Source organism: Symphalangus syndactylus, chromosome 21, assembly GCF_028878055.3.
Source record: "Symphalangus syndactylus isolate Jambi chromosome 21, NHGRI_mSymSyn1-v2.1_pri, whole genome shotgun sequence".
Lineage (NCBI taxonomy): Eukaryota > Metazoa > Chordata > Mammalia > Primates > Hylobatidae > Symphalangus > Symphalangus syndactylus.
In genome coordinates, this window is record NC_072443.2 from 53318719 (window position 1) to 53336347 (window position 17629).

Consider the following 17629-nt stretch of genomic DNA (forward strand, 5'->3'; position numbering starts at 1 on the left):
ACCTCATTTATGCCACAATAAAATGGAAACGTTTTAACTACCCAAGAAAGCTTCTCTCTCTTTCCTTTGATCCTCTTGAAATCCTTTTTCCTAAGGTCCTTAGTGAAGATCTTATTATGACCACTGTTTCCTATTCATGGCTGTGTTTTCATGCGGTCAATAAGTTTTTCTTTTCCAAACATAATTTAAAAAAAATTAGTCACAGTTTCTCTCATTCTTTCATATATATATATATACATTTTAATGACGGGCTTTTTCCATCTATTAGCATATGCTTAGTTTTTCCTAAATAATTATCTAGCTGAACTAGCCCCACCCAGCAACCCAACACCAAGGAGACAGATACTCTGTTTTAGAATCCAGAGAGATATATCAAACAACATTTAATTATTAAATAATAACATGTGATGAGGTTTCTATAAAGAATAAAAATACATAATCAGGGCATATACTTGGAAGTCACAGGGTTCCAAGGTTCTTGTACTGTCCAAGAGTGTAAAAGCAGCAAACAATCTGCAATATGTTTTTAAAAAGTGTATTTATTTAAAAAATCCAAAGTGCAGAACCATGTATATATCATGCTACTACTTTTAAAGGAGTGAATACATACTGCATATGCACAGACTATTTCATTCTGGAATGGTGGACAGGTAACTGGTAACTAATGTTACTCCAGAGGGAAAACACACACACTAAATAGAAAGGAGAAAGAATTAAAATATTCAAATCCAAAAAAGAAGAGAAAACAAGATTACAGAACAAATGAAACATATTTAAGAAGCAAAATATAAGATGTCAAACATAAATTCAAATAACTCAGTAGTTACATTAAATGTAATTGGACCAGATGACAAAAATTAATATTTAAAAAAAAAGTAATCAAGAATCACACTTAAAATTACAGAAAATAATTCAAAGTATGGGAAAAAGTCATACTAACAAACTGAAACACAGCTGCTCTAGCTGTATTAATTCTATTCAAAGTAGACTTCAATACACAAAAGCATTAATACCTATAAAGGTATAATTTATCAGGAAGATGCAACAATTTTAAATTTGTATGCATGTAATAACATAGCCTCCAAATACATAAAGCAAAACTTAACAGAATTATAAACAGAAGTGGGAGAAAAAATCCATAATCCTAATAAATTTTGTATTCTTCTCAGTAGGTGATAGAACAAATGACTCAAATAAAGGGAGAAGGTAGAAATATAGATTTGAATAGCATGAACAAACTGGACCTAAATAAGACATTAATATGACACAGCACCCAATAATTGCAAAATAGATACTCTTTCAAGCAGAAAGAGATCATCTACAAAAATTGAACATATGTTGAGCCCTAAGGCAAGTGTCACAAATTTTAAAAAAACTGAAATAATACACAGTATATTCTCTGACCACAATGTGGATTCCTGACGTTCAAAAAGAGCTGGGAGGAAACCACTTTTTCCTCCTTTTCTTTTTTGTTTACTGCTATCCCAGCCTCCAGGCAATACAACATTTATGGAGCAACAGCTAAGGCTAGACAGGCACCTAAAAGCCTTGTCTCTGACCAAAGGAAACAGTCCCAAGAGCGTGGAAGAATCCCAGTGCAGACAGGAAGATTAAACCAAAAATTCTGACAAACTGCTGAAGACTGAATGTAGGTTAGAATCAGAGTGTGAAGTCCTTGAGGGCTGCAATCATAGGAGAGTTCCCATTCTCTTATGGGCTTTTCCCTCCAGGAACCTCAAAAGGCTCTCTAATGCACGGGGAAGCAGGGAGGAAGTAGAGAAAGCTCCTCCATCTCCACTCCTGTGGAGCTAATGAGGCAAGAGCAAGCAACAATACCAAACCAGCCTATTTCCCTTAACTCCCTGTGGAAAAAAAGGCTTAATCAGCAGGGAGCAATTTCTAGTGGAATCCCACTACAGCTGGAGGAAGGAAAGGAGGCTGACACCCACTTTTCACCCATATCCATCTTCACTGTTTCTCTAAAACAGCAATAGCCTTAATGCAGGCAGAAAGAGCTGGAAAAAACCTTAGCTTGAGGATACTACTGAAACCCCATAGCAGCTGGGGAAAAGAAGGGAATAGTCTTGTGAAGGCCACACCCCCAAGACCCAGGTTCTACTATCTGCATAAATCTGAGGCTTAACCAGAACATCACAGAACTCCCCTCACCCTCCACTAACTCACAGGCTTTGAGTAAAAACAATGTAATACACCTGAGAGAGCTGCAAGACTCAGACTCTCACGGAGAAACAGCACAAAGGAAAAACCCAAAGCCAAGCAGGAAGACAAAAACAAGGTATTACTGGGAAAATCTGAAGCCTCTAGTTCCCATGGCAACAACAAATGTCAACTGCAGTAACCATAGCAATAATAAACATCAAACACAGCCCAATGCCTGAACAGATTAACATAAATCTCCACCCTAAAGGACTTGCAGGAAACTAGCAGTCTTCAATAAGCATATCAAGTATATACCTCAGTATCTCCTGCCATATACAGCACATTCAGCTTTAAACAAAAATTATGAAGCATGGCAAAGGCAGTAATAAAAACACAGCTCAAAGGGACAAAGCAATTATCAGAGCCAGACTCATGTACGACATAAATGTTGGAACTACGAGACAGTAAATTTAAAACATAATTAATATAGTAAAAACTCTAATGGAAGAGGTAGACAACATATGAGATCAGACAGGTAATTTCACAGAGAGAAATGAAAATTATAAAAAATCAAGTGGAAACCAAATTAGAAATAAAGACATAGTAATGACAAATGCCTTTGAGAGGCTTATCAAGTAGACTTGAAACAGCTGAAAAAAGAATCAGTAAACCTGAAAATAGGCTAGTAGAAACTACCCAAACTGAAATATAAAGGGGAAAGAGATTTTCCCACCTGGAGAACATACAACAGCTGTGGGAGAAGTCCAGAAGAAGAGACAACAGAGAAGAAATATTTGAATGGCCAAGAACTTACCAAAATTAGTGATAAGACACTAAACTACAGAGTAACAATAAGAAAGTCTGAAAACAGGCTGGGCATTGTGCCTCATGCCTATAATCCCAGCACTTTGGAAGGCTGAGGCGGGAGGATGGCTTGAGCCCGGGAGGATGGCTTGAGCCCAGGACATCAGCCTGGGCAGCACAGGGAGACCTCATCCCTAAGAATAAACTAAAAAATCAGCCGGGAATGATGGCACATGCCTGTGGTCCCAGCTACTTGAGAAGCTGAGGTGGGAGGACTGCTTGGGCCCTGGAGGTCGAGGCTGCAAAGAGCCTTGAGCGTGCCACTGCATTCCAGCCTGGATGACAGGGCAAGACCCTGTCTCAAAAAATAAAAGAAAAAGAAACTGAAAATGCCAAACAATACCAAAAAAGGGGGCTGGGCACCGTGGCTCATGCCTGTAATCCAGCACTTTGGGAGGCAGAGGTGGGCAGATCACAAGATCAGGGGTTTGAGACCAGCCTGACCAACAGGGTGAAACCCCGTCTCTACTAAAAATACAAAAATTAGCCAGGCGTGGTGGTGCGTGCCTGTAATCCCAGCTACTCAGGAGGCTGAGACAGGAGAATCACTTGAACCTGGGAGGCAGAGGATGCAGTGAGCTGAGATCGCGCCAATGCACTCTAGCCTGGGCGACAGTGAGACTCTGTCTCAAAAAAAAAAAAAAGGATATCTAGGCATATCATATTCAAACTGCTGAAAGCCAAAGTCTATTGAAGGCAGTCAAAGAGGGGAAAATATGTTACATACAGAGGAATAAGGATATAAGATTACAATAAATTTACCATCAGAAACTTTGTAAGACAGTGGAGTGACAACTTTAAAGTGCTGAAAAGAAAACTGCCCATCCAGTATTCTACATCCAGTGAAAATATCCTTCATATGTACAAAATAAAAGCTTTCCTCCAGACAAGCAAAAATAGAAAATTCACTGCCAGGAGACCCATCCTATAAGAAATATTAACAGAAGTCCTTCAGGCAGAAAAATATATAAAAGTGAGAAGCTTGAATCTACAAAATGAAGAATAAATGAAGGTAAAGTATAATTTTTTTTATTTTTCATTGCTCTAAAAGATAACTGCTTAAAGCAGTAACAATGTATTGGATAAGTACCACACAGGTAAAAGTAAAACACTTAACAACAACGGCACAAGGGAAAAGAGGGAAGAACTGGGAACACACTATAACCATACTTTAACTAAATGCAAAGTGGCAAAACACCTAAAAAACTCAGGTTATTTTAAAATGTATAATGTAAACAAAAAGGCAACCACTAAAAATCTTTTTAAAGAAATCTAAGTGATAAGTCAATAAAGTAAAACAGAATTAAAAAAAAAAAATCACACCAAAGGAGGCAGTAGGAAAAAAACCACACAGGCGCATGCCTATCTATAGTCCCAGCTACTCAGGAGGCTGTGGCAGCAGAATTATTTCAGTTCAGAAGTTTAAGACCAGGCTAGGCAACATGGCAAGACCTCTTCTCTACAAAAAATAGAAAAATTAGCTAGGCATGGTGGCACACATCTATAGTCCCAGCTACTCAAGAGGTAGGAGGATCGCTTGAGCTCGAGTTTGAGACCAGCCTGGGCAACATAGTGAGACCCCATATCTACAAAAAATTTAAAAATTCACCAGGCATGGTGGTGTGCACCTGTAGTACCAGCTACTGGCGAGACCGAGGTGGGAGAATCACTTGAGCCCGGGAGGTCCAGGCTACAGTGAACCATAATTATGCCACTGTACTCCAGCCTGGGTGAGAGAGAGACCTTGTCTCAAAAAATAAAAAAAGAAACAACAAATGCAACAAATAGAGAAGAGCTAGCAAGACGGTAGGTTTTCATCTAATTATACTAATAATCACTTTAAATGTAAATAGTCTTACCAGTTAAAAAACAGATTGTCAGACTGGGGGGAAAAAAAAAAGCAAGACCAGGCCGGGTGTAATGGCTCACACCTGTAATCCCAGCACTTTGGGAGGCTGAGGCAGAAGGATCGCTTGGGCCCAGGAGCCCAAGACTACTCTGGGCAACACGGTGAAACCTTTTCCCTACAAAAATACAAAACATAGCTGGGCATGGTGGCATGTGCCTGTAAGTCCAGCTACTTAGGACGTTGAAGTGGGAGGATCAATTGAACCCAGGAGGTCAAGGCTGCAATGAGCCATGATCTTGCTACTGTACTCCAACCAGGGTGACAGAGTGAGAACCTGTCTCAAAAAAAAAAAAAAAAAAGCAAGATCAAGCTATATTCAGTCCACAAGAAGCCTGCTAAGCAAAGATTTAAAGAGGAAAAAAATAAAACAATGGAGAAAAATATACCATACAAACACGAATTAATCAAAAGAAAGCTTGTGTAGCCAAATGAATTGCAGACAAAGTATATTTCAGAACAAGAAAGATTGTCAAGGATAAAGAGGAGTGATCTGGTTTGGCTCTGTGTCCCCACCCAAATCTCATCTTGAACTGTAATCCACACATGTCAAGGGAGGGACTTGGTGGGAGGTGATTGGATCATGAGGGTGGTTTCCCCCATGCTGTTCTTGCGATAGTGAGTTCTCATGAAATCTGATTGTTTAAAAGTATGTGGCAGTTCACCACCCCACTCCTGCTGCCATGTAAGACATGTCTTGCTTCCCCTTCACCTTCTGCGATGACTTTAAGTTTCCTGAGGCCTTCCCAGCCATGTGGGGCTGAGAGTCAAATTAAACCTCTTTTCTTTATAAACTACCCAGTCTCGGGTAGTTTTTTATAGCAGTGTGAAAATGGACTAACACAGAAAATTGGTACCAGGAATAGGGTACTACTATAGATACCAGAAAATGTGGAGTGACTTTGGAACTGGGTAACAGATAGAGGCTGGAAAAGTTTGGAGGGCTCAGAAGAAGGCAGGAAGATGTGGGAAAATTTGGAACTTCCTAGAGACTTGTTAGATTTTTACCAAAGTGCTGATTGTGATATGGACAATGAATCCAGGCTGAAGTGGCCCAAGATGGAGATGAGAAACTTATTGTGAACTGGAGCTAAGGTCACTCTTGCTATGCCTTAGCAAAGAGACTGGTGGCATTTTGCCCCTGCCCTAGGGATCTGTGGAACTTTGAACTTGAAAGACATGATTTAGGGTATCTGGCAGAAGAAATTTCTAAGCAGCAAAGCATTCAAGATGTGACCTGGCTTTTTCTGAAAGCATACTGTCGGCCAGGCACAGTGGCTCATGCCTGTAATCCCAGCGCTTTGGGAAGCCAAGGCAGGTGGATCATCTGACGTCAGAAGTTCGAGACCAATCTGGCCAACATGGTGAAACTCTGTTTCTACTAAAAATACAAAAATTAGCTGGGCATGGTGGCATACACCTGTAGTCCCAGTTTGGGAGGCTGAGGCAGGAGAATCACTTGAACTGGGAGGCAGAGGTTGTAGTGAGCCAAGATCGTGCCATTGCACTCCAGCCTGGGCAACAGAGTGAGACTCCATCTCAAAAAAAAATAATAATAATGAAAACGTTAATTATATGTCATGTGTTCACAAAGAGTCTGAAATTGGAACTTATGTTTAAAAGGGAAGCAGAGCATAAAAGTTTGGAAAATTTGCAGCCCTACCATGTAGTAGAAAAGAAAAACCCATTTTCTGGGGGAGAAATTCAAGCTGCTGGCTACAGAAATGTGCATAAATAAATAGGAGCCCAATGTTAATCGCCAAGACAGTGTGGAAAATGTCTCCAGGGCATTTCTGAGATCTTCATAGCAGACCTTCCCATTATAGGCCCAGAGGCCAGGGAGGGAAAAATGGTTTCCTAGGTGGGACCCAGGGCCCTGCTGCTCTGTGCAGCCTCAGGACATGGCATCCTGTGTCCCAGCTGCTCCAGCTCCAGCCGTAGATAAAAGCTCAGGCCATTGCTTCAGAGGGTGCAAGCCCCAAGCCCTGGCCACTTCCATGTGGTACTGGGTCTGCAGATACAGAGAAGAACTGAAGTTTGGGAACCTCCACCTAGATTGCAGAGGATATATGGAAACGCCTGGATGTCCAGGCAGAAGTCTGCTGCAGGGGCAGAGCCCTCATGGAGAACCTCTACTAGAACAGTGCAGAGAGGAAATGTGGGATTGGACCCCCTACACAGAGTCCCCACTGGGACACTGCCTAGTGGAGCTGTGAGAAGAGGGCTACCATCCTCCAGACCCCAAAATGGTAGATCCACTAACAGCTTACACCATGCATTTGGAAAAGCCACAGGCACTCAACATCAGCCAGTGAAAGCAGCTGCAGGGTCTGGACCCTGCAGAGCCAGAGGGGCGGAGCTGCCCAAGGCCTTGGGAGCTCACCTCTTGCATCAGCAAGCCCTGGATGTGAGACATGGTGTCAAAGGAGATTATTTTAGAGCTTTAAGATTTAACAGTTGCCCTGCTGGGTTTCAGACTTGCATGGGGCCTTGCAGCCCCTTCACTTTGGCCAATTTCTCCCTTTAGCAAAGAGAGCATTTACCCAATGCCTGTACCCCCATTGTATCTTGTTAGGAACTAACTTTTTATTTTACAGGCTCATAAGTGAAAGGGACTTGCCTTGTTTCAGATAGGCTTTGGACTTGGACTTTTAGATTAATGCTGGAATGCGTTAAGACTTTCGTGAACTGTTGAGAAGGCATGATTGTGTTTTAAAGTGTGAGAAGGTCATGAGATTTGGAAGGGGCCAAGGGTGGAATGAAATGGTTTGGCTGCCTCTGTATCCCCACCCAAACCTCATCTCGAATTGTAACCCCACATACCAAGGGAGGAACCTGGTGGGAGGTAATTGGATTATGATGGTGGCTTCCCCCATGCTGTTCTTGTGATAGTGAGTTCTCACAAGATCTGAAGGTTTTACAGTGTGTGGCAGTTCTGCCCCTGCTCCTGCCACCATGTAAGACGTGCCTTGCTTCCCCTTCTGCCATGATTATAAGTTTCCTGAGGCCTCCCCAGCCATGTGGCACTGTGAGTCAATTAAACCTCTTTTCTTTATAGATGACCCAGTCTCAGGTAGTTCTTTATAGCAGTGTGAAAACAAACTAATACAAGGGGTATTATGATAATAGGGTCAGTTCTCTAAGAAGACATAACAATTCTAAATGTGTATGTACCTTAAAACAAAGCTTCAAAATACATGAGGCAAAACTGATATGACAGAAAATAAAGACAAATCTACAATTATAGTAGACTTTTAACAGTTAACCCTTAGTAATTGATAAACCAAGTAAGCAGATTTACCAGGCACAGTGGCTCACCATGGTAATCCCAGCACTTTAGGAGGCTGGGGTGGGCAGATCACTTGAGGCTAGGAGTTCAAGACCAGCCTGGCCTACATGGCAAAATCCTGTTTCTACCAAAACTACCAAAACTACCAAAATTAGCTGGGCTTGGCGGCATACACCTGTAGTCCCAGCTACTCAGGAGACTGAGGAGCGGGAATCACTGCAACTTGGGAGGTAGAAGTTGCAGTGAGCAGAGATCGTGCCACTGCATTCCAGCCTGGGTGATACAGTGAGGCTTTGTCTAAAAACAAAACAAAACAAACAAACACACACACACACACACACATAAGCAGATAGACGTGACCTCAACAGTTCAGTACTATCATCTAATTTGACCTGAGTGACATTTGTAGGGCACTCCACTGAACAACAGCTGAATATACATTCTTTTCAAGTACACATAGAACATTCACAAAGATATACCATATTCTGTGCCATAAAAGAAATCTTCAAGATAAATAAAAATAATACAAAGTACATTCTCAGACCATAATAGAATAAAACTAAAATCAATAACAAAATATATTAGGAAAGTCTCCCCAAATATGTGGATATTAAACAACACACTTCTAAATAACCCATGATTAAAAGATGAAGTCATAAGGATATTTTAAAAATATTTGCAAGTATAGCAGGAAATAGAAAGGAAGTTTATCTACCTTAAAAAATCCTTGCAAAGTAAACAAAAATACAACATTATCAAAATTTATAAGATGCAGCTAAAACAGTACTTAGAGGAAAATGTATAGTCTTAATTACATCTTATATTATAAAAGAAGACCTAAAACCAACAACCTAGGCTTCTACCTTGGCACAGTAAAAAAAGAAGAAGAAATTAAAACTAAAACAGAAGGAGGCCGGGCGTGGTGGCTCACGCCTGTAATCATGGCACTTCGGGAGGCTGAGGTGGGCAGATCACGAGGTCAGGAGATCGAGACCATCCCGGCTAACACAGTGAAACCCCATCTGTACCGAAAACACAAAAAAATTAGCCAGGCGTGGTGGCGGGCGCCTGTAGTCCCAGCTACTCAGGAGGCTGAGGCAGGAGAATGCCGTGAACCTGGGAGGCGGAGCTTGCAGTGAGCCGAGATCGCACTACTGCACTCCAGACTAGGAGACACCGCAAGATGCCATCTCAAAAAAAAAAAAAAGAAGGAAAAAATAATAAAAATTAGAGCAGAAATCAACAAAACTGACAAAAGAAACACAATGTAGAAAAACCAATGAAAGCAAAAGCTGGTTCTTTGAAAAGACTGATAAAATTGATAAACTTATAGCCAGGCTATCCAAGAAATAAACAAAGACATAAATTACCAATATCAGGAATGAAGGAGAAAGGACATCAATACTGATCCAATAGATGTTAAAAATAATAATAAAAGATATTACAAACACCTCTATGACCCTAAATTTGATAGCTTAAATAAAATAAACCAATTCCTTGAAATATGACATGAACTACAAAAAATATAGAAGGAAAAACAGGTACCTAAACAACTATTGAAGAAAGTGAATTTGTAATTTTAAACTTCCCAAAAAAGAAAACTCCAGACCCAGAAAGTTTTAATGGTTAATTCGACCAACCATTCAAATAAGAAATAATAACAATTCTACTCTCTCTTGCAAAAAAGAGAAAGGAACATTTCCCAATTCATTTTATGAGACTAACATTACTCTAATACCAAAACAAAACAGACACTACCAAAAAAAAAAAAAAAACAACTCTGCACGCAGACCAGTATCTCTAATGAACATATATGCAAAAACTTTTAACAAAATATTAGCAAATCAAATACAACATTATATAAAAAGACAATGCATCTAGGCTAAGTAGGGTTTATCCCAGGGATGCAGGGCTGGTTCACATTCAAAAATCAATGCAGTTCACCACATTAAGAAACTAAATAAGAAAACCATGTGATCATAACAAAAACACAGAAAACGCATTAGATTATTCCAGTATCTATTTACGATAAATACTCCCAACAAACTAAGACAGACAGGAACTCCCTTAGTTTAATAAGGATATCTACCAAAAATCTACAAAATCTAGCAATGTATAAAAAGCTGAAAAATCTAGAAAGAATAATATTATAGGTGGAAAAACACTACCATGATTTCAGGAGTGAATGGAGATACAGAAAGAAACATACAAAGTATGGACTAGTCTTCATCTGGCATCCACACAGACAGGGATCTTTTGAGTAAAACTGGGGAAAATAATTAAATGTTTGAAACTTACAAATCCTAGGTATATGATACATATGCAGGAATAAATTCTAACAATGCCCAACATCAGGTGTTTTTTTTCTTACCTTTGTTTTCAGGAACATACAAATTAAATCCAGAGTTTGCATTGGTAGTTTTTGCCTTGTCTTCCCTGCCTCTCCCATCTTCTCTCACCATTCCTGAAGGGTAACCGCAAGAAAGGTGCTAGGTCATTCTGCCTTGATTCTAACACTATTTCTGCATCTTTTCATCTGAAATCCAAAATCTGGTATAGGCAGGCAGCTGATGGAGAACTGAATCCTTTATTTTAGTTTTCTAACTTAACTGCTGGACTAGTAAGAATGAAACCTCTTTACTCTCAAAATACTTCCTTCTTTGATGCTACCTGTGACCCAAAAATTAGACCCCTTTGTTATTCCAAAGAAATACCCTGTTCCTAGAGGGGTGCGGTGGCTCACGCCTGTAATCCCAGCACTTTGGGAGGCCGAGGCGGGAGGATCACGAGGTCAGGAGATTGAGATCATCCTGGCTAACACGGTGAAACCCCATCTCTACTAAAAATACAAAAAATTAGCCAGGCGAGGTGGCAGGCGCCTGTAGTCCCAGCTACTTGGGAGGCTGAGGCAGGAGAATGGCGTGAACCCGGGAGGCGGAGCTTGCAGTGAGCCAAGATCGCACCACTGCACTCCAGCCTGGGCGACAGAGTAAGACTCCGTCTCAAAAAAAAAAAAAAAAAAAAAAAAAAAATCCTGTTCCTTTTTGAAAATAAAATTTAAAAGGTGAAAGAGGGAAAGGATGCCTATAAGGCTCTGCATATCTAGAGGACAATCTGTCTGAAAAGCAAAGCTAGATTATGAATCCTAGCCTATTAAGAATGTTCAGCCAGGGCAACATGGTGAAACCCTGTCTCTACAAAAAAATACAAAAATTAGGTGGGTGTGGTGGTGTATCCCTGTAGTCCCAGCTACTCAGCAGGCTGAGGAGGAGGATCGCCGGAGCCCAGGCAATGGAGGTTGCAGTGGGCTGAGATCATACCACTGCACTCCGGCCTGGGCAACAGAGCAAGACCCTGTCACACTCACACACACACACACACACACACACAATGCTAGAACTACTTCCATAATGGGCCAGGCCTGAAGTCTCATAATTGATATAGATGAGGATTTTAAATATGAATCAATAAGCAAGCCACTTGAGCAATCAACAGAAGAAAAAAAGGAGGAAAGGTGTGAGATATTCTGAGGGAAAAGTACAAATAATCTATAAATATCTCTATGTCTATAGACATTCCCAACTACCCTAAATATTACTTTTTTACTCCCATGAGTATACTTATCTCAAAATGAAGGTGAGGAAAGGCATCTAGCTTTCCTCAGAAGTCTGTAATTTTCAAATGCTTTTTGAAATAAAGATACATAAATAAATACTATCATTGAAGTATATAAATCAGATATATACTATCAAAACAAATAGTTAATAACCAATGGAGAGAAGGAAAGAAGCAGCATGAAACTGAAACACACTGCATTAGACAATTCAGTTAACCCTCACTGATGTAGAAGTACCTCAGACAAGGGTTGTGACAACTTCAGGGGTTGATAATAGAATGTCCCCGGAGAGCCTAAGTGTCTATGATGGCAAGAGTCATGAAATATCAGGTAAAATACCCTGAAATTCAGCCTAATCTCACCTCCAATAGAAAAATATCATGTCGAGACAAGTCTGGGCAACATAGGGAGACCCTGTCTCTACAAAAGAAAATTTTTAAGTGGCCAGGTGTGGTGGCACGCACCTGTGGTCCCAGCTGCTCAAGAGGCTGAGGTGCGAGGATTGTTTGAGTTGGAGACATACAGGCTGCAGTGAGCCGTGTTCACATCACTGTACTTCAACCTGGGCAACAGAGTGAGACTCTGTCTCAAAAAAATAAAAAGAAAAAAAAAAAGAAAAACATCAAACATCATGTGACATATGTGGGGAAAAAAAAAGGTCAGTGTCTCACAAATACTTTAGTATTTGGCAGTCAAAAGGGGTTGGGGGAAAAATTCTCTTTTGGGCTGGGCATGGTGACTCACTACTGTAATCCCAACACTTTGGGAGGCCAAGGCAGGCGGATCACTTTAGCTGGGCATAGTGGCACGTGCCTGTAGTCCCAGCTTCTCAGGAGGCTGAGGTGGGAGGATCCATTGAACCCAAGAGATAGAGGCTGCAGGGAGCTATGATCACACTACTTATAGAAGTGAAACCTTAGCCATGTTTTTCAGATCTTAAAAACATCTCCAATTTATGCTTTCTCCTTCACCATAGGTCATTTGAAATGGTTTCGAAGGTAACACATACTTTACGCTTTGCTACACTGAAAATTTATTCAACAGTTCTATTCTTAAAGTTATTTCTTTCTCGTGCTTCTATTTTATAAGGAGCAACATTTTTCCAACCACCTACTAAGGGAATTTGTGATTTAGCAACATCTTTTACCAACCAGTCATTCACACTCAAAACAAATCTTTCTCTTGACCTCCCTGTTTTATAACACATTACTAACCCAGTAATAGGAAACCCAAGAGTTAAAACAAAAATAAGAAAGATATGATCAAGTTCAGTAGACATTTATGACTTTGAAGAATGCTGGCCAGGCATAGTGGCTCATGCCTATAATCCCAGCACTTTAGGATGCTGAAGCAGGAGGATCATTTGAGCGCAGGAGGATCACCTGAGCCCAGGAGTTCAAGACCAGCCTGTGCAACATAGCAAGACCTCAATCTCCACTAAAACAAAACAAAACAAAACAAAAAGACAGGAGGATCGCTTGAGCCCAGGAGTTCTGGCCTGCAGTGAGCTATGATCACACCACTGTACCTCATCCTGGGTAACAGAGCAAGATCCTGTCGTTCATTCATTCATACATACATATATACATACATAATTTTGAAAAAAGAATGCTGTCTCCTCAGTCATGAAAATTGTTTTATTAAACTTCCTATGTTTACTGTAATCAGATGCAGCCAAAGAAAAAGGACCTTACAAAAGTAGGTAACTAAAAAAAACATGTAGTTACAGTGCCTTGGCTCAAACAGATGCTGAATAAATGTTATGTGAACCAATGAGCAAGTAAACATGTGACTACGGAATAAGAGTGAGTTACATTAAAGTCAGAAATATGGTCAAGTTAGAGTGTCCAGCGAAGTGATAATAATTCAGAGATTTGTTTCACAGATTGTATTTTATTTAAGCATACTTACTCCCTGACTTAAAAACTGTTTAAGTCATATGCTCCTAATAGTGCTTAAAAATCTATTGCAAGAAATTAGTTCTCCAAGTACATATAATGTACTCTTCTTACGTTTGGCTTCATTCATTAAACCGAATTATTCTGAGGTCCATCTAGGTTATTGAGAGTATCAACTGTTCTTTTTATTGCCGAGTAGTATTCCATCATATAAATACACCAAATTTGTTTATCCATACACTTGATGGATATGTGAGCTGTTTACAGTTTTTAGCTATTACCAATAAAGCTGCTGTGAATGTTTGTGTACAAGTCTTTTTTGTGGATATACAGTTTCATTTCTCTTGAATAATTAGAAATGGAATGGATGAATCGTATGGCACCTTCACATGTACTTTGAAAGAAACTGCCCAATTGTCTTCCAAAGTAGTTGATCCATTTCACATTCCTATCGTCAGTGTATGAGAGTTCCAAATGATCCTCCATTCTTGTCACCATGTGACTAATCCTATTCATTACAGCCATTCTAGGGAATTTGCAGTGTATCTCATTATGGTTTAAATTTATATTTCCCTAATGACTTACGACTTTGAGCATCTTTTCATGTACTTATTTGCCATTTATATTCTTTGATGAACTTCATTCAAATTGTTTCCCCCTTTTCTTATGGGGTTATCTTTTAATTCTTGAGTTACAATTCTTTATATCTTCTAGATACACATCCTCTGTCAGATATATGTTCTGCAAATATTTTCTCCCAGCCCAAGGCCTACTTTTTCATTTTCTTAAAGGTATCTTTCAAAGATTAAAAGTTTTTAATTTTGATGAAATCCAATTTAGTGATTTTTTCCCCTTTATACTTCATGCTTTTTGTGTCTTAAGAAATCTTTGCCTACCCCAAGGTCACTAAGATTTTCTCCTGTATTTTCTTTCTGACAAAAACTTTCTGGAGTTGTATGGTTTTAGCTCTTCAAGTTAGGCCTATGATTTATTTGAAGTTAACTTTTGTGTCTGGTGTGAGGTAAGGGTTGAGGTTCTTTGTGTGCGTATGAATCTCCAATTGTTTTAGGACCATCTGTTGAAAAGAGTGAATATACACAGGATAAAAATAACTCCACTTCCATTCTATTTAACCCCTTCTCCTATAATAAGTCCCCTAGCTTAGATTATATGAGCCATCATTATAAACATTCCCTGCCAATCTAACTCTGATTCCATACCTGAACCCTTACAGGTGAAAGTACACTGTACAGTTGAAAGTACAAGGAAATACACAAATCTGTGCCAACCAATGAAACTTTAAATTCATGTCCACTAACCTCAAATGAGCATTTGATTCTACTCTGTAATCTGACTGTTTCTCTAGTCTATTCACTCCCATATTCTCATGGACTATTTCACACTTAACTCTCTTCAAATCTAATACTCCCTCCCCTACCTTCATTCCTCTTATGACCTGACTTCCTACATCATTGAAACATTCGGCTAATATGGCTCACTCCTCTACTAATTGTTGGTCCTTGAGCAAATTACTTGATTTCCAAAATGGAGATAAAAATATTGCCCATTCTATGGTCTTATTGTAAAGAATAAATGACACAATATATACATGGAAAGCACTTAATATACAGGCTGGCACAAAAGAATACTAAGAGCTACTATAACTTTTTCTTACTGCTGCTACTACCATTAAACATGTACCACATCATGATCATAAATTTAACAGAGCAAGATTAAGGATTAGACTAGTGCATTTATTTGTAAGTATCTCCATATCGGCTGGGTGCAGAGGCTCACACCTGTAATCCCAACACTTTGGGAGGCCAAGGTGGGCAGATCACCTGAGGTCAGGAGTTCGAGATGAGCCTGGCCAACATGGTGAAACTCCACCTCTACTAAAAATACAAAAAGCTGGGCGTGGTGACTCATGCCTGTAATCCCAGCTACTTGGGAGGCTGAGGCATGAGAATCGCTTGAACCCAGGAGGCAGATGTTGCAGTGAGCTGATATCGTGCGCCACTGCACTCCAACCTGGGCAACGGAGTGAGACTCCATCTGAAAAAAAAAAAAAAAGTATCTCAGCCAGGCGCGGTGGCTCACATCTGTAACCCCAGCACTTTGGGAGGCCGAGGAGGGCAGATCATGAGGTCAGGAGATCGAGACCATCCTGGCTAACACAGTGAAACCCCGTCTCAACTAAAAAAATAAAAAAAATTTAGCCGGGGGTGACAGTGGGTGCCTGTAGTCCCAGCTACTCAGGAGGCTGAGGCAGGAGAATGGCATGAACCTGGGAGGCAGAGCTTGCAGTGAGCCAAGATCACGCCACTGCACTCCAGCTTGGGCAAGAGTGAGACTCCCTCTCAAAAAAAAAAAAAAAAAGTATCTCTACATACACACACACATACGTATATATACCCATGTATATATACGTATGTGTGTGCATCCACTGAAGGGGATTACATTTAATTCAAGATTATAAATTATATTTCTTTTTTTTTACTTTTTGTGCATAAATTTTTTAAAACTTTTATTTTAGATTCAGGATTACATTAGCAGGTTTGTTGTGAATTCTATTTCAATTAACATTTAGATTAGGTATCATTTGAAAACTCTTAGTATTTTACTAACATGTCTGCATTTCTTTCTTAAGATACAAAATCTGTAGGAGTCTAATTCCTGATAGAAAAAAAATGTGGAAGGATACTACCACCCCCATCAATTCATGTTCTTCTACTTATACTGTTCAAATATGGAATGTCCTATTCTCCTCTGTCCTTTCAAACAATTCAACTAAACAAATGTTTAAGTGCCTTAAAAATGCAAGACATTATACTATTTCAGCTGGGTCAATAAAAATTAGAAAAGAATCTTAGTTTTTTTCTCTATGCTTTCCTGAAACCAGAAGAGAGATTATTTTATAACCAACACACTGATGTTAACAGTATCTGTTTACGCCAGACCTAAGACATAGATGTTTAATTTCACATTGTCTTCCTACCAGAGTCCCTTCTGTGAAATAACTTGCATCCAAAATATTAGAATTTGCTGCTGAGATCAGGCAAAGGCTTAATCTCTGAAAAGCATTCATAGAAGATTAAACCAGTGAATTTACAACCTGTTCAACAGTGGGGCTTCTCTGAGTTTTTCTCCCCGAGCAATCTATACAACAGTTTTCCAAACAATAGTTGCCGAGACCAGCTCAGTGGGGGAGACCCTAACCCAGGGGAGCTAGAGGAATTAAAGACACACACACAGAAATATAGAGGTGTGAAGCGGGAAATCAGGGGTCTCACAGCCTTCAGAGCTGAGAGCCCCGAACAGAGATTTACCCATGTATTTATTAACAGCAAGCCAGTCATTAGCATTGTTTCTATAGATATTAGACTAACTAAAAGTATCCCTTACGGGAAACGAAGAGATGGGCCAAAATAAAGGGATGGGTTGGGCTAGTTATCTGCAGCAGGAGCACGTCCTTAAGGCACAGATCGCTCATGCTATTGTTTGTGGTTAAAGAATGCCTTTAAGCGGTTTTCTGCCTTGGGTGGGCCAGGTGTTCCTTGCCCTCATTCCGGTAAACCCACAACCTTCCAGCAGGGGCGTTATGGCCATCATGAACATGTCACAGTGCTGCAGAGATTTTGTTTATGGCCAGTTTTGGGGCCAGTTTATGGCCAGATTTTGGGTGGCCTATTCCCAACAAACAGTCATAATGTATTCATTCCCAGGATCACTACTAAGCACATAAATAAATCAGTACACAGCCAAAGCCATCCAAACATGTTTTGACAGATCCAGGCCAACCAATTGCAAAGCTTCTGAATACGCACACCCTACAGGCCTACGTACCACTAGCCTTTGGCTCCAGTGTATACTCCTTTCCTTCCTGTAGGCTTAGT

The 17629-nt window shown here is 40.0% G+C and overlaps 1 protein-coding gene across 11 annotated transcripts in view; it reads right to left on the minus strand.

Moving 5' to 3' along the window:
* TMCC1 (transmembrane and coiled-coil domain family 1) overlaps positions 1 to 17629 on the minus strand; it is a 239680-nt gene that overhangs the window by 180903 nt on the left and 41148 nt on the right. Inside the window, exon 2 of one of the 11 annotated variants that reach the window (XM_055259137.2) lies at positions 10591 to 10683. The exons of the other annotated variants lie outside the window; for them this stretch is intronic. The gene's annotated coding sequence lies outside the window, so the exon portion shown is untranslated. The remainder of the gene's footprint in view (positions 1 to 10590; positions 10684 to 17629) is intronic. 11 annotated transcript variants of the gene reach the window in all.